Below are 18,925 nucleotides of genomic sequence, written 5' to 3'. Positions count from 1 at the left end.
CAAACGAAGATGAAATGTCTAAATATTTATTAATTATTGGACTGATTGTGTGAAATGTGCCTTTTCTGTTTGTTTTTCATCTGGCATATCTAAAACCACAATATTGTTCTGATGGAAATGCCTCTCTTATTTTGGATACCATTGATTGACCATTAAATCATTGATTCTTACATGGAATTGATCTTAAATGATTCCACAGTATTCAAGGCATTTCCGTCATTTTCAAGCAATGATAAAAAAGACTCATAAAATTCAAAAATAGACGCAAAGTAAACTGCATTCACGGTATATGTTTACATTGTATGACGTGTCTCAAAAGTTCCTATTTTTGACTCGATCGACTATAACTGCGAAAAAATGAGAATATATTAGTTCTCAGTCTCTCTTTATGCTTGTTTGTTAGCTTACATTTATTAATTCGATATGTTCAGGTTAATATCGGACAGAAATATGCGTCCCTGTTATTGGGCATCGAAGAAATTATATGAAACGTGAAGCAATGTCTGGTTCTTGTATAATGTTTATCTTTTAAAATGCCGTATTGGTCGTTTATAAATTCATGCTTTTATTACTTTGCAGACTTTAAATGAAGTAAATAAAGAAATCTATTTCTGACGTTGTCAAATGTTCCATCGAATTCTCGCAGTAACTCCGTACTTGCTTATGAATTGACAAAGATGTAGCGCCGACATTTTAGCGGGCATCAATGTTATGCACCGCGTTCTTGATATAATAGTTATTCCTAAATGGTTTAACTTGTAAAACTTATTAAATTGACATTGAAAAAACATTGTTACGCCAGTTTTCGTTTCGCAAAATAACTCTGAAATATATACTCGAATCTGATTGGCTACAGGATGCAGGATAGGATAGGATAGGATAGGATAGAACTTAACTTTTATATTTCTATCATGTATCGTGCATCCTATCCTATCCTATCCTTGTCAACTTTCAGGATACCAGCACTGTATTTCAAAAATAAAACATTTCAGCTTTAACCCTTTAGTAAATGTGACAAATGATAGGAATTTTTTTTCATATTCTAAACAAATTATTATAATAAGTAGAAAATCCAGCTTTAAAAAGATTAAATGTAATAAAATCATGAGACGAGTCATCTTCACAAAACAAAGTTTTATGATTTTCTTTACCTTACTTTTAAGTCGACGACCGGCACTCGGAATTTGATAAAATATTATATATTTTTTTTCATTCTCTTTTTTCCGATTTTCAAGATATCGTTAATAGTGGGAATTTTTTTTTAAGTGTATATAGTTAATACGTTATTTTATAATCAGTTCGTTGCAGAAAACAATAAAGCAGATTTATGATACAATTTCGGATTGTTATGAATAATTTTTGGTCGAAAATTAATAACTTCACACTTTTAGATGTTAAATTAAGTATTTTCTTCTTCAAAAATGCAGTAACAGATAATTTATAAAAGTCAATAGCCAGTTTTTAAAAAAAATGATTAAAAAGAAAAAAACAACAATGCATTTTATCTTATGTAATGAAATGGTCGGAAGTGTTTGGATTTTTTTTTCACCTCGGTGAAATATTATTCTTTGAAAGGTTACCAAAATGTTAACGCTTTATTCTAACTGATTTACAAATCGGTTGTTCTTAACAAATATTTTTTTTTGTGATATCCCTTTAATAAATGCGCTTGAATTACAATAATGAAAAACAAATGTTCTTCCGACTTTAAGAATAGCAATATCATGCTGTTTATTAAATGCCTGGAGAGAGAGAGAGAGAGAGAGAGAGAGAGAGAGAGAGAGAGAGAGAGAGAGAGAGAGAGAGAGAGAGAGAGTTAAACTTATATCATAACTTTAACTTATCTTAAGATAATCTTAAGATAATTATTATAGGAGCGATTGCATAAAATTCAATCAGTAAATTTTAAAGTATAGAATTTATTTACGAAATCCGTAGCATTAATATAGCATTGAATCATGATTTTTTGAAGTATACACTCTCATAACTGCAGCGGTGTGTGCATACAAATTGAGTAACGCGCGTTAGCGCGTTATGAAAATTTGTATGCACACACCGCTGCAGTTATGAGAGTGTATACTTCAAAAAATCACGATTTAATGCTTATATTTACATTTTTTAACTTCTTGCCTTGTCTGCAAATGTGATTCATACTTTAAAATTCCTATCTTATCCTAAGGGTCAGTTAATATTAATGGAAGAGCCACAGTAACAGCCACAAGCGTGAACTTTGATTTTCGCTTGTGACGTTGCAGTTTACAGTGTTCAGCGTTTGTGACGTCATAATAAAACTCGTGAATTTCACCTTTGACTACTTGTTGCATTTAGAGGCATTTGAAGATCACAGAAATTTAATGGAAAAACACAGTAGAATGTAAATATTATATATTTAATTACATTACTGGATACTTTATAATGTACCGTATGTTTTTGTACTTTCTTTTGATAAGAACAATAAAAACAAACCAGTGAAGAAAATAAATCTACATGAATTCAACTGAAATGAAATATATCAACTCCTGCATGGTAGGTCTATATATTAAATAAAAAAGTGCAAAAGCATTATTTGTATCTCTTATAATTATAACATTTACTTTAATATCATTTACGATGAGCATCATTTATAAATTTGAAATAAAATGAATCAACATATTGTTGCAGCCGTACCATTTTATTATGTACACCTAAAATATAGCCCCATCATGCTACCGTAAAATCGAGTGTTCGGTTGTATTCACCGTGATTTAAAAACTAACCAGCGAACACCTCGTGCATTTACAAGTGGAACTCTCCAAGAATGGCACGGAACAGCAAAAGAAATCCCAATGTTTCAGCTTCTGAATTATCTATTTTAAGAAGTTGAAAAAAGGAAACAACTGCAATTTGCCAAGCAAAGTAGAACAGGGTGCTACAGTATGAAGAGAAAGGCTCTGGGAAGATATTGCAGAACAGATAAATGCAGTTAATTGTTCTAACGTCATGCGTTCTGGGGAGGGTGTTAAAAAGAAATGGACTTGCATGTGTAGCATGTCTAGCGAAAGCAAGAAGAAGCTGGCGCTCAATAAAAAGAACAAAGGAAAACTGGTGGGGGGGGGGGGGTGGGGGTGTCTCTACCATCCAATGTGACCATAAACCCCTGGACGAGAAAATTAAAGGAATCATTGGTACGACAGCAATTACAGGCGTGAAGGGAGGATAGACGTGCTGGACGAGGCCACGACATCAGCCAGCAGCCCCAAGCTCACAGATGCCCCTTCTATTATGGAAAGTACAGACAATGGTAAGTTAAATAGTGTTAAATTCGAACAATTAACGAACATCTATGTAAATTGTCTTTTTTGTCTTTTGAAAATCATTTTGAAATTAAATAAAGTGTGAGAGAGAGAGAGAGAGAGAGAGAGAGAGAGAGAGAGAGAGAGATTTAAGGACAAATGATAGATTTTTTTTGAAATTGTGAATTTTTTTAAATATTTTGGGCGCATTTACAATGAAAATAAGTAAAAACAAATATACCGAGTAGACATCGAATTGTCTGTTTGTATCATCTGTCGTGAAAATTATTAAGATCTTCCGTTTCCAGCGGAAGACCTTATTGTTTTCGTATTGTTTATTATTATTTTTTTTCCAAATTTTGTGCTAGCGATTTCTCGAAAACTACTCAACCGATCTCGACAATTTTTTCACAGATGATGGGACATTATCTGAATTTGATATGTTTTTGAATTTGTTGTCGTCGTCACTTCCGGCACCAGTGGCGCTATTCCTTGGAGGTCGGTTAGGCACAAAAATGGGGTACACATTTTGAATCAAAATTTTCATACGTTTTGATTAGTATCTTTTTATCGGTTGATATTTTGTTAAGACATATAGAACAAAAGTAGTAGAGAATCAAAAGTTTTATCCAACAAAATCAAGAAAAGGGGGCTTGCCCCTTTATTTAGGGATCAAGTGACTCGTAAATCTATTACGAATAACTTGAAAACGATTAATATTTTGTTATGCATTATAGAATCAAAGTTGTTGATCGCTACACTATCTGTTTGAAAAAGTCATCGTCAGGCCCATGGTTGACGTAATTAGGGATTTTTATTCATTATCTTAAAATTTTTTTTGGGGGGGGGTGTTAATTTTTAAACTGTATCGATATTTCATGGTATCATTCAAAAAATATCGGACGGAAGACCTACTCGTTACTCGTGTTAAAAATTGACTTGAGAGAGGTATATTTGTGTCTTAAGATTTTGAACAATCTTAAGATTATTATAAGTTAAGACACTTTTGTGAAACAGCTATGATAAAAACTTATGACAAATTTTTGTCTTAAGACAGATATTTGTCATAAGATACATGTAGCTTTGTGAAACGGGCCCCTGTACCTTATGTGAAAGCATCCTCCAATAGTGAAAATTCAAGTTTGTCAAAATTTGATATTCAGGGGTAAAATGTGACCGGGTTCGGGTCAATTTTGCATAAGATATTTTTATTTCCATTTCCCGAAAACTAAAATGTGTTAAAATATCATAAAACTACGAAAGCCGAGAAGGATCACTCGAGATTCGAAATACGAGATTCGAAATTCGAGATTCGAGATTCGAGATTCGAAATTCGAGAATCAATATCTAAATTAACCAATCAAATCATGGATCTGAAACCTGTATCCTAGCAACATCAAACTGTTCTAAATATAAAATGGTTAAATTAACATTGATGAATTAACCCCACACAGTATAAACAATTAAATTAGAAATAACACTGTTGGCTTTGCGAATCTAAGTGGTTTTGTTTGCCCTGTATGTATTTTCCCCCGAACAATTTTAACCCGAAGTGTATTCGCCCCAACTGTGTAAAAATCGGCTCGCGAAGAAAGATCTGTTTAATCCAAATGTTTTTGCTATGAAACGAAACTCAATGAAATAATCGACATGTCAAAATATAGGTTATGATAAAGTTTTAAACCATAGAAGATATAATGATTTACAACCTCAAAGACAAAAATCCAGATTAGAAAAGTTTATTGTAGGGTATGGCAATGCCATTGTCGATATGAGTGAGAGAGAGAGAGAAAGAGAGAGAGAGAGAGAGAGAGAGAGAGAAAGAGAGAGAGAGAAAATAGAGCTTATTACATTTACATAGTAAAATTATTTAAAATTGGCCTAGGACCCCCTACAGAAAAAATTAGCTACGCTTATGAAGTTCTCTACCATAACCGCATTTTTACACACAAGGGGTGAATAAACCCGGGTTTTAAACTATTACTGGTGGTGAAATACCCCCAGGGTTCAAACGCATCAGGTGGAAATGCACCAGGGCAAACAAAATCACTTAGATCCGCGAAGCACACTGCATTATTACTAGTCTACTTAGACATTCTGTGTAAAAGTAAATACACATAATTATTTAGTTCGGTAGGGAGAAGTGAACATAGCATTTATTAAGAGTTATTAAGACATTTATTTGTAGGAAAGAGCATGTACGAATGATCTTTATTTAGAACAGTTTGATGTTGCTAGGATACAGGTTTCAGATCCATGATTTGATTGGTTAATTCAGATATTGAATCTCGAATTTCGAATCTCGAATCTCGTATTTCGAATCTCGTATTTTGAATCTCGAATCTCGAATGATCCTTCTCGGCTTTCGTATATAACATATATGCAATCATCTTAATATGCTATTGATTCTCAATTGTTTGAACCGGCAATGCTGGATATTTGATTTGAACATGACAACTTCCTATTACAAGATGAAGTGTATGTTTTTGTTACATAGGAACGTCTGGAGAAAAATTAAAATCTTTTCACTCAGTGTCTATATTTCTACACAGTGCAGCTATTTTGTTTATTACTCCTCCATTAAGATGATATTATGATTGCTATTGAGCGATCTGGCCCATGTGACTCTTCTTTGTTACTTCGTATTTCTGCTTCAGTCAAAATTACATCGCTCCTCTTAGAAATATGGCCAATAGTCTTTGTTGAAATTTTTTCAAGTTTAATTGACTTTTTTTTTTAACAATTTATGTCAACAAATACTGTATATGAAATATCACAGATAAAATAAAACAAAAAATTCCTTTATGAATCAATGAGGAATTACCGTATTTTTGCAGAGGTACATGTATAACCAGATAATTTTGACAAGGAAAATAAATGGGAATTGTAAAACCTCTTTTATAATTACCCTTCCCTCAAACATCATTAAGATGGAGATTGTTATTCATAAAGTTCATACCAAAGATTTCTTTTACTCCGCTTATACTACTGTCCTTTACAAAATTTAGATTATTGAAAATAAAAATGTTGTCATGTGCAAATATTTATTCTCAATAATCTAAATTGTGTAAAGGTCACTACATAGGGCTGAATGGTTATGGTGGTATTAGACAGTATTGATATCTTTGAGATAAAGAGCTTCTTATAAATATATGAAAAAAAATTCAAATTGAGAGTACTGTCCTTTCATTTTATCAAATAAAATATACAACATGACTACTTTGATTCACATAGTTTTTTTTATCGATCGCGATATATGATGATTTATATTTTCATTTTTTCTTCTCTTGTTTATGTGCCAGTAGGTGTTTCATTTTGCTCCTCTTATATTTTTTTTTGGTTTATTTTCTTTTACCACTTGCCTAATAAATAAAAAGTTAAAATTTGAGCTTTCGAAGACGAAAGTAATTGGAGCAAGGGGGAAAGTAGTCATATTGTATATTTTATTTGATAAAATTAAATATATCAGAAAGGACAAATATGTTTATTAACAGTCTATGTGCGTTTAATTAAATATATGAGTTCAATTGTTTTGTGTAAAATATTAGTAGAGGAGTTTTTAGTCATAGTTTGTTTGATAAAGTAGAGTAGTAGTTTTGTTTTATTGACCTAAATATTTTGTTTAGGTTTATGGTTTACAGCAATGTATACATTTATTGCCTTTTTCTTTTAATTCAAAATACATTACAAAATGTTAAATATAATGATTACTTTAAAATCGTTTTCGGCATATCCAACAGTTGCAAATGTTTTTCTTGTACAAAGCAACGCTGTTCAAAAGTGAATACCTAAAGGTTGTCTAATTACTTATCAAATCTTATTCTGCTAGGTATGCAGTGTAACAATGTCGCAGAAATGTAGTATTATGTAATTTATTAGTCCGACGACCAAGTTAATTTACATATGGGTGTTACGATGTTTATAATTGTTATTAAGGTTTCCTTTTATCTTTTTTACCTAGTGTCAAGATCAAGATGTGCTCAGGTGTCAGCTGATTTTTCTTTGTTAGAGGATTATCTACGTTAACTTAATTATTTCTTTATGGCCAGTGTCCAGAAATCAGGGTCAGGTGGGTTAATTTCTAATTATCAAAATTGTGTCCGAACAAAGAATCTAAATTTTGATTGGCGGAAATAGATCAGGGAAGCCCAGGTCTACGAATGAGATAGCGTACCCTACCTTGGCCTTTCTAATCGGAGACCTACAGCAATAAACGTCATCTTTTAATTTTCTAAAAGCTTCTCTGTTTTAATTTCAAGTAAGATATGGTTTATGTTATTTTTTTTTTAATTTAAAGTTTATTTTCAAAGTTTAATCATTTCTACATTTTTAAATGCATTAAAGTTTTTCATGCCGTTTTTAAGTTCAATGTGATTTGATTTAAGCCTTGCTTTTCTATTTTAAATTGTTAACTTTAGTTGCAATTCTGTCTTAGTCTATGAATTCATTATTATAATCAGTTAATTATAGTTATTTTTGTTTATTGTTTCATAACTGACACCTGCGGCACTTTATTTCTTTTTACAAAGACGGAAATAGTTATTCCGATTTTGGTTCTTGAGTTTAAGATTTGTTTACTGCACAGCAATGCAGCGTGAAACTTTTATCTGTTTATATTGTAAGTTTTTACTCTAATACTTCATTGATCTTTATTTTATAGAATTCTCAGGTAATTTATACATTGTTTAAATTACGGGTTTGTTGACTTAAAAGTTGTGTTGATCAGATACTTGTTTAACGCTTTTCCTTTTTAAAGTTCGAATTTCCTCAGCAATTGTTTACCGTAACTACATGTATATTATTTATAAAAATGTCATTGTTTAGATTTTTATACAGAGTGAGTGTTTTTATATTGTTTAATCACTCTGATAGTCACCAGCGTTAAGTAGGCTAGGGCACCCACATTTGTAATGCTTAATGCAGATAGTTATCATAATTTTTATTGTGCCTGGTGACTACTATTGTGTTCAATTCTAATCGGAGACCTGCAGCAATAAACGTCATCTTATAATTTTCTAAAGGCTTTCCTGTTCTAATTTCAGTGCAATCGTCCCAAACCTTTTGGACTGGATCATTGCTAAACGGGTCCTCACACTGCAAGCGAGTTATAGAATTCCCCCTATACAATCGTAGTCAAAAATACGACACGACAGTACCAATAACTGGTAATGTCATTTAGAAGCCTAGCGTCGCATTTAGCATTGCTGGCATTCAAATGCAGCCGCCAAAATTTCTTATCCCTTTAAAGAGACAGTACAGCTGAAAACACACGTGTGAATAACTTCAGATTTACCTATTGTATAGTTAGGAAATAAGAAATAACGTTTAATGTAATAGTTGAAATACACGAAAATCCCTTTCACATACTTAATTAACGTAATTATGAGCTTCCGGAAATTCAAGGGTCGTACAAACCTGAATAATCTTATATCGTTTATTTGTACCACGTGGACTTTGAATGACAGTAATTGACACGTGCTGAAAACTATTTAAAAAGATTTTCGTCCGACTACGGTCATCATGGAAAACGAGGTGAAATCGATTCTCTAAATGAAACATATCCTTACTTACTCGATAATTTACAAATGGTTTACTAATTTAGGTTCATTTAAAGTGAATAGACATAAATATGTCAAATAACCTCTCAAGGGGCCTCATTTATAAAAATAGATTTAGGTTGTAGCAATTCCTATGATAAACACGAAAAATACATGCTTACAAAATAATAATTGTGGTTATTTTAAAAACAGTTATTACCTTTGATAAGTAGAAAAGACATATTTTTATCAACAAACCTGTCCAGGAGATTCTTTGCAAGCCCTGCATGTGTTTTGTTTACATTAAATACGCATGCGTAATAGTATAGAAGGCTGAACCCCGAACACGTTGCGATGTATTTATGTGATAGGTTATACGTAATTATTAATTTTAATGAAATTATCAGATTTATTGCATGGAGAACTTTGTAATTTTCTGAAAAATTATACATTCATGAGTAGTACAAAAATACCGAACCCGATCGAAAAAAAAATTTAAGTCGGTTTTTTGATAAGATGCACTGTACTGTCTCTTTAAGCTATAGAGTTCTTGAGCGATCTGATTCAAGACTGACCAGTCCTATCTTAATTATTGTTTAGATTCCTGGGTGAAATATAAAACACTAAAAACGAGCAACCTTGTGTGATCTGTTTATTAGACGAAAATACACACGAGACATTGAAGTATTCATATTTCCGCAGAAATAAGGTATCCAGAAAAGTAGTTGTAATGTTTTTCTATATGTCTTCCATGACCGAGGCGTTTAACCCATACATTATCTCCTTTCTTCAAAATCAATGTCACTGATCCTGAACCAGTTTCTGGTGAATAAACAGATGAAGCGATCCTCAGAACCGGACGGCCATTGTGTACAATTACAACAGTTATCCCGACTTTGCTGTTGGCTCTTACTGAGCAGGTAAAGACATATAGCCCTTTTCTTGGAGCAGCAAAGTGCCCTGACCATCTATTATAGCCGTTTCTAACATTTGTAACGACATTGTCATATACTATTGCATGGTCGTTTTCCAGATAAGTATTCTGGGATAAAATCGCGCTGAAACCTATAGCAGGATTGGATATTCCTAAAATGATAATATTATTTTGCAAATGTTTATGCCGTAAAAGTAAAAAAAAATAAATAAAAAAAAACACTTTCCACAAAGAAACAAGTTAAAGAAAGACAATGACAGGAGAAACAAGAGATAAAATTTTTACAACACCTTGATTGACAACGGTTGAAAGTAAAATGAACGTCGCAGTGAAGATAAACGTGTTCATTTTTTCAAACGTTTGCCCCTTTCAGTTCGATCTAAAATGAAGAAAAAAAATACTTTAATCAAATTGGATAACTACATAAAGCAACAAGCTTTACAAAAATTAAAATCAGCTGTGAATATTTCACATAAAGTTTTAAAATTAAACACTTCAAACCGCATTAAATTCAAGTTATGTTCTCTCTCTCTCTCTCTCTCTCTCTCTCTCTCTCTCTCTCTCTCTCTCTCTCTCTCTCTCTCTCCCTCTCTCTCTCTCTCTCTCTCTCTCTCTCTCTCTCTCTCTCTCTCTGAATTTTCAATTACTCTTTCATTAGGATCAAAAAAGTAAATCATTAATATTTCATAATCAGTTCGCAGCAGCTGAAAAAAGAATTAAAGAAACTAGGTTCCATTTCACTTTCTTTTAAGTCATGTCCTAGTCAATTAGTTAATTCAAACCATGCAATAGGTATGAAACAAAATCTGCTCTGATTTAAAAATCCAGTTAATAAATTTTTCAGTCAAAAGTCAGTTCTCATGAATAAATGGTATCAAAGCACTAAAATGAAATGCATTTAATTTAATAAATGTGATTAGTCAGAAATATTATTTTTGAATATATTTGTGAAATTTCCACCAAAAATATCAATAATTATTTTAAAAAGGTATTTTGTGACATTTCAATAATAAGGTTTTGCTTTAGACTATATTTACAATAAATAATTAAGAAAACGCTTCAGAATAAGAAAAAAAGTTATCAAGAATCATGCCCGATATCAGAGAGAGAGAGAGAGAGAGAGAGAGAAAGAGATTAATTACGAAAAGCATGGCCTAAAAAGTTAAAACACAAAAAATATCAAAAAAATAGTTCAATACATACAAATCTGGCTTAAGCGTGTCTGTCCTATTTTACAAAGCTTCAATTAATTTAATGTCGGTCGTTATATTCGTTGTACTTTTATGTCACAGCTGGTCATCATATACTTATATAAGGATAATGCGATATTTAGCTGTACTGTGCGGGAAGCAAAATGCTGACCGAATCATAAATGTTACTTTAAAATAGCACATCTAGTGTTACATATAAAAAAAAATTAGGACGATTCAAACGGTTATTAACAAAGCATTTTTTAAACTTAATCCGACAAAATATGCGCAGTTTCGTACATGAAAATAACCTTGTTTTATACTTTTCGTATATTAACTACAATGTACATGTCTGTACAATAGCCAGGGTCAAAAGAAGTAAAAAAAAAAAAGATAAAGTAAATTATCTTTATGTTTCAATGCCTATAGTCTGATCTCACTTGCATTGCACTTCTATTATTGAATATAATGTCAATCAATTTTTCTTTTGCAAATAGATTGAACGTCTATTACGTATTTAGTATTCTCGTCGAAGTAAATTTTGTTATTGGTTTTGTTTTTTTTCTGGGTTTTTTTTTTTGGTATTGTTTTGTTTTGTTTTGTTTGTTTTTTAATTAAAGCTGCACATTGCACATTAGCAAACAATCAGCTGAAATAAAAACAAAAGATTTGCCAAACAAGTACGCAATGAAAAAAAAAAATAAATTAATAAAAGAAATCGACGCGACGTCAAAGTACAAAAATACCCAAACATTTTTTTTCTTTAAAAGTGCACTGTTTGATTTTCTGATCACCTGAGCCACTTGAGTGACCTATTGCCATTGTTCTTCGTCAACCATTATGCGTCGTTTATCATCCGTTAACAATTTGTAGCTTCCGTAAAACTTCACAGCCACTTTTTTTTGCTATTTTTTGGTCTGAAGATTCTAATATTGGATTACTATAAATTGTGAGATTTATTAACTTACTTTTCCTAGAGCCTTATTTATAAGTGAGGCCTTTACTGCAAATATATGCCAAATTAAAAATTGTATCTTCTTTTTCTACTCCCGGCATGAGAAAAACTAAATGCATGTGTATATTAATGTCCATGAAACCCTCAATCAAAACCGTGAAAATGGACCCTTGGTCAGGGTTCTGACCTTAGGGCGGAGCAAATATGGCCGTATAGTGAAAAGGTAAATAATCGTAGAAAAACTATCCTATATAAGTTTGAGAATAACTAATTGCATGGTTGTGTTTATTGAACCATCTACCTAAATTGTGAAATTCGTGGCCGCTGGGTCAGGGTTAAATGCCATACGTCGTGGACAATATGCCGATAAAGTGTAAATGTATGAAATCTTAGAAAATATTTTTATCTGCTCCCGTTAATATTGGAGAAAAACTAAAGGCATAATAATGATGACCATTAAGACTTTTGGCTGTATTGTGTTCATGTGTTCATTGCGTATTATGGGATTCAGAACTAAGGCGGAGTAAAATTTATTAAATCTTTAAAAAAAAATCTTTTTTTTTTCTACTTCGACAGCAGTTGGCATGGTTATGATGTCCATGCCATGAAGCCCTTTACCTAAATAGACAGGTGTTTGAGGACAGGACCTACATTCCCAAAGTAAAGCAATCGCGTCTTTACTAAAAAAATTTTCCATTGTCCCAAGATCATAGTTATGGTTTGAAGTTAAACAAGTAGTAGACACGATTGCTATTTCTTTTTGTTGCCCATTGTCAAACTATCATTTTATTAATTAAGGCATGTCTTTCGTGTATCCACCTATCCACTGATTATTATTGAATTATGATAATTCTTAAAAAAACGGAATGCTAATTCTTAGTCTTTGTCAAGCATACAGTGAATTATTTCGCGAAATTTGTGATCTTTTCTTTTTTGCGATAGTTTGGCAAATATGCCCTTTCTTTCGTTGATTTTAGATTGATCAATTCAAATTAAGGCAATTTGTCGGAGAAAAAAATTCCGTATTTCCCAGTAAATTTATTACAATATGCTGATGTTAAGTGAAGGGAATAATCGATCTACTAAAATAGGTTATTTTTCAAAATGAGTGTATGAATCATTCTAAAAATTTATCATACATTGAATGAGAAAGAAATTGGTCTATACTTGTGTGGGGGAAGGGGGGGGGGTTCCTGTACTCTAGCATCTGTGTGTCTAAATCGTGAAACTCATGAACCCTGTGACATATTGTAATTTTCAATTTACTGGGTGGATATAAATAAGGGATATCAGTTCTACTCGGTTAGTTAAGTCGATTATTTGGGGTCTTTAGTCGAGCGATAACCGAATACCTGCTATATTAATATAAGTTGTAGAACTTGCTTATCAGTCGTTGAAAAATAAAAAAAAAAGTTCAGGTAAACCGAGTATTCCTTGATTTATTTGAAACCGTGTGTCCTTTTTAAATAAATAATGCCTTTGTCACATACACCGTATCTTAAAACTCAAAAAGATTTAAAAACTTATGATGTTTTAGTGCTGAAGGTAATTGACCTAAATTAAAGTGAAAAGTATTTTATCTAACTGTCCGTTAGCTAATGTCTCTAGTTATCTTTTACTTTTTTTCTTTTTGCCGCTTAGTCTTGAATGAGTTCAATATCAAATCAAATGGGCCATTTTCCAATATACTTGTAAGTCATTGTACCGTTCCTAATGAAACAATTAATGATTAATGATTGTAAAAACGAACGCCTGGAGATGATTATTGATATGATTAAACTTTTAATTATTATAAAACATCTATTCCAATTTATAACGGGTTAGAAGAGTCTTAAAGTTCACTGCAATAAGAACAATAATTTTATCTACAAAATCAACAGATCAATTATCTATTTAGCCAAGGACACGATGGAACATCTATGGAACAAGGTATTACATGGACCAAAAATGCAGAAAAGAATTAAATTTGTTTTCTTCATTCGTAGCCGATTTTCTTTTTCACTTTATAAAACATGGTCGGCCAAGAAATTTTTGTTGATGATTGTCGTGAGCGAGCAATAGTTGAATACTCTACGTGCACTCTTTGACATCCCTGGTATAAAAACAGAATTACAAAATAAGCCCTCGTGCTGTAAATTTTGTATAAATTTTATACCCACCCAGTAATTCAAAACTCACAACATGAAAGAGAGTTCGTAAATTTCCCAATTTCCCAGTTCATACGTTTGGAAGGATCAATATGACCACATGGTAAAAGAGTATACAATTTTCTGATATTTGCTTTCTGTACTTTCCCAAATGTTGGAGAAGAATTAAATGCATTGTTATTATGTAAAAATGTCCCCCTTTTAAATTGTGATTTTGTAACTTGTAGATGAAATACATTGCCTTCACTATGCTTGGAAAGCTCTGAAGAGGATTAATTAAGTGCAACTTCAAACACGAAAGTGCAGTGGTATTAAAAAATTCTAATCTCACATCATTCTCGTGTACAATCATAACGTGACCACAGTCTGCGGGTCTCTTTTTACCAAAAGTTTGTTGGCCCCATGCAGGAACTAAGGTACAAATAATCCGAGATTAGTACAACCCACCTTCCCCTCAGCTCCCCCTTTATAAATTGATGCTTGCAAACGTCCAAAAATAAAAGCCGGGGTAACAGTGAAAGGCGTTTTGGATTTAGACTTCAAAATGATACTTTAAATAAAATTCAAAAGTTCAATTTGACAACAAAAATATTTGTTATCAACCATCTGTTAACTTGATTAAGAAGACGTATGTTAATTAGATTTATAAGTTAATTTTAGATTAAGAAAAAATAATTGATAACTTCACTTTAAAATGTCGAAACTGCATATTTTTTTAACGTACTAATTCAGAAACGATACGAGAGCGTATATTAAATTGAGGAATTAATCAAACACCTCGTTACTTGTGGCTATCAGATCAATACAGTGTGTCTGCCTCCAGCTGACATCGAAGTGATACCAGTCATTAGCATCAGGTTACAAATAAATGGACATATATATTAGTTTTTTATACACATTTTTAAATGAAACTTCATTCATGTAGAACATTGTTAAGTGAAACTTTATCTATACTACTATATTAAAATAATAGACTCGAATTTTTGGGCTTTAATACCGAGAAATCGGAAGAGTACTGTCTTTTGTTTTATATATTTTAAACATCATTGGTACTTGAAGATTACCAATTTGTTTTTATTTTTTCTCAATCAAGCTTCGCTGATTAATAATCAACGAATATTCCTTTTAAAAATCCGTAAATCATCTGGATTTTTTGGATTTTACAATCTTGCGCATGCGCATTACATTCACGCTTAATCACGAGAGGCTCTTTAATTTATGTTTTCATTATATCACATTTGCATGGATAAAGTCAGAAACGATATGACAAATACGTGAAAATGTTATTGGTTTTTGTAGGCTTAAAGCTTGGTTATGTAAATGTCAACAATACGTTGTGTCGATGTATCTATTTCGTGAATTTCCGATATTATATGCAATGTCAACTCTTGCACGCAGGGGTCAAAGTCTAGTTCATATTAAACTTATAAGTGTAAGTCTAAACGTCTTTAAACACACTGCTTTTCGAGGTTTTGAATCGATACCTAGCTTTGTCACTTAGAATAACAATTTCAGATTTGTAAGTCCGGGCCAGATTGTTTTTTAGAAGTAAATAATGCCGTGTCGTTTTCAATGAAAGTCTTTTGTAATATTTTTTTCATACTTTGTTTACTATTTGACACAACGAATCAGAAAATTTTAATTACGTTTGATCACTTGATATTTTTTTAGTTACTCGCATATATCATATTTGAGACCAAAACATCTGATATGGTTTTAAGGAAGAAAATCATAACACTATTCCGTTCTCCTTGATTAAAACACAGTAATTCGTTAATTTTGTGCTTGATGTTGTACAAGTACACTATTAAACTTGAAATAATCGCACTACAGCCCATTATTGATATTCAACATAAATCAAAATAAATCGGACACGTACATATAGCACTAGTCATAGTGGAGGGAAGGGGGTGCTTTTTCTTGCAATAAACATTTTGTTTATTGACATAAAATTGACATTTAGCTAGGAAAGGAATCTTACGTCAGCTGCCCCTTCCTGTCTACATATTTTTTTGTGATTTGTGAACATTCAACCTTTCGGATGAAATAACAACTTTAGATTAAAATAAAAGCTAAAGGTTTTTAGCACTACTCACCCTCCCCCATAGTATTCTGGGGGTTTTAAATGCTTTATATTTAAAAATATCAAATTTTAAGAGCAGTAAGTATTGTGAATTTGATATTTTTAGCAATGTAAATACATATCAAATTCATAATGTACTTGCGCAATGTTCATATGACAATACATCATCATGTATCCAAATACCGTTTAATTCTGAGCATTGCATTTTTTTCTCTCAAAATTGCAATGTATTTCTATATTTTCAAATCGTTCGCATTAAAGTATATCATACCAAAAACAAGTGAAAAGCTGTCAATGTGACAGCAAACCGAGTTTTCTTTTATGTAAACTGTATCCATAATCCATGTCAACCCTTATCCACAGGTGCTTGTGGACTGGACCGTGCACTACCCCCCCTTTTTTTTTTTTTTTTTTTTTTTTCAAAATTTTTTTTTTATTTCTTTTATTAATTATCATTAACAACCCCTTATATATGTCTCCAGTCGAAAAATAAAAGAAATATCACGACTTGGTAGCATTTTATAATCACACTCGTTTCCCCTATATATATAAAGAGAGAAGGTAAGCAACTCCCGTTTGTTTACATTGAGGTACCACCTGGGAAATTCAAACAATTACTATATCAAAAATCGCTATACCTTTGGTGTCATCTATTTTTCTCACTTCCACACATATCCTTCTATCTGAAAACTTATACAAATTAGCACGCTGAACCGTAATCTATCCAATTAATAAACATTTGTCACTCGCGACCATGATATTTTGAAACGTTCCAAGTAGAAGCTACGGAAGTTAGCTGCACAGTGACATCTATGCTAAGAACGATAACTCATCCCGTGTTCCGAATGTCATTGACTTAAGGGTAACGCACGAGAGGCCCGAAAAAAGTTCGGGAAAAGTTTTAGATTAAATGCAAAATTTCAGCATTTGAATATCTGCCGTCTTCTATGCCAGCCCACCTATGAAGTGTCTGGGCTTTCAAATCCTGGTAATGTGTTGCTGCAATGCCTGTAGAGCAAACTATTGATACTTCTTTTTTTTGAGTATACCTAATGTGTTTTGCAATTTTTTTGTTATGTATGTTTTGCCTGTCCCAGCTTGGCCAGTGATGACCAAGTTATGGCCATTAATTGCTGCTTGAAAGGTAAACAATTGATCTACATCCATTTTCTTAAATATTGCACTAAAACTTTTCCCGAACTTTTTTTCGGGCCTCTCGTGCGTTTCCGTTAAGTCAATGACATTCGGAACACGGGATGAGTTATCGTTCTTAGCATAGATGTCGCTGTGCAGCTAACTTCCGTAGCTTCTACTTGAAACGTTTCAAAATATCGTGGTCGCGAGTGACAAATGTTTATTAATTGGATAGATTACGGTTCAGCGTGCTAATTTATATAAGTTTTCAGATAGAAGGATATGTGTGGAAGTGAGAAAAATAGATGACACCAAAGGTATAGCGATTTTTGATGTAGTAATCGTTTGAATTTCCCAGGTGGTACCTCAATGTAAACAAACGGGAGTTGCTTACCTTCTCTCTTTATATATATAGGGGAAACGAGTGTGATTATAAAATGCTACCAAGTCGTGATATTTCTTTTATTTTTCGACTGGAGACATATATAAGGGGTTGTTAATGATAATTAATAAAAGAAATAAAAAAAAAATTTTGAAAAAAAATATAGAAAAAAGGGGGGGGGGTAGTGCACGGTCCAGTCCACAAGCACCTGTGCCCTTATCCAGTGAAATGGAGTACCCTACATGTATATGCAATATTTTGCCAAAAAATGACTAAGTTCAAAAGCTGGTATTTTTCGATAAATTAGCAGAAACAAAATCCTAGCAATATGCACACCTCTGATATATGTACAATTGATCTGCAAAAGAACAACTTCCTATCTTGAGAACTGTAGGAGGAGTTATCCGTACAATGAGGGTACACTATATGCAATATTTTGCCAAAAAATGACTAAGTTCAAAAGCTGGTATTTTTCGATAAATTAGCAGAAACAAAATCCTAGCAATATGCACACCTCTGATATATGTACAATTGATCTGCAAAAGAACAACTTCCTATCTTGAGAACTGTAGGAGGAGTTATCCGTACAATGAGGGTACCCTTTTGGCAGCCGCCCGCCCGTCCGCCCGCCCGCCATTTTCACAATTTTAATAACCGGATTTTTCCGTTGGAAAACCCGGTTAAAAAACCAGCTTTAAATGTGTTTAAATGTGAAAAATGTTTTAAACGTATGACAAGACTCTTTAAAAGGGCCAAAAAGTATTATTTGTTAAGATAAGAAAGGTTGAACTACAAAAAAGTGATCGCCCAACGTGGGGCTTGAACCCACGACCCCGAGATTAAGAGTCTCGTGCTCTACCGACTGAGTTAGCCGGGCTGGTGCTATACAATATACGTTATCAATTTGGCTCACCTGTGTCTTTTGTGATATTTCAGTTTAATATTTAATCATCCCCAACCGTAATATTCGTAGATAACATTGGTTTGCTTTGACATCAAAATGTAAATGCCAGATGACACCCAAGATACTTACTGTTTAGGATAAACCAGCAATTCCTTCTGAAACCGTTTTCAATTTTTTGATAATACATTTGCTTATTGCATGATTTCACAATACCGACTGTGATATATTTTCCGTTTTAGGGGACTAGGTAGTTCAAACAAATTAACCATCAAATATCCATAAAACTTTTAAATATTATATTTACGGCCATAAACTGATGTTTTCCTAACTAAAAATTTCTAAATATCCTTTGCTTTAAAATCTAAACATTTTCCTATATCTTAATTC

At 32.4% G+C, this 18,925-nt stretch overlaps 1 long non-coding RNA gene and 1 other non-coding gene across 2 annotated transcripts; both read right to left on the bottom strand.

Annotated features, from left to right (window-relative positions):
- Positions 1–9,626: 9,626 nt before the first annotated feature.
- LOC128158509 (uncharacterized) lies at positions 9,627–11,026 on the bottom strand. The gene is made up of 3 exons (XR_008240006.1): positions 10,947–11,026; positions 10,034–10,122; positions 9,627–9,895 (listed from the first exon to the last, which is right to left on the bottom strand). It is a non-coding gene; the product is annotated as an uncharacterized LOC128158509 (long non-coding RNA).
- A 7,412-nt stretch (positions 11,027–18,438) lies between these two features.
- Positions 18,439–18,511, bottom strand: Trnak-cuu (transfer RNA lysine (anticodon CUU)). The gene has a single exon. It is a non-coding gene; the product is annotated as a tRNA-Lys (tRNA).
- Between the last annotated feature and the right edge of the window lie 414 nt (positions 18,512–18,925).

This window comes from Crassostrea angulata, chromosome 8 (assembly GCF_025612915.1).
Source record: "Crassostrea angulata isolate pt1a10 chromosome 8, ASM2561291v2, whole genome shotgun sequence".
Taxonomy (NCBI): Eukaryota; Metazoa; Mollusca; class Bivalvia; order Ostreida; family Ostreidae; genus Magallana; species Magallana angulata.
This window is presented reverse-complemented; position numbering and strand designations above follow the sequence as displayed.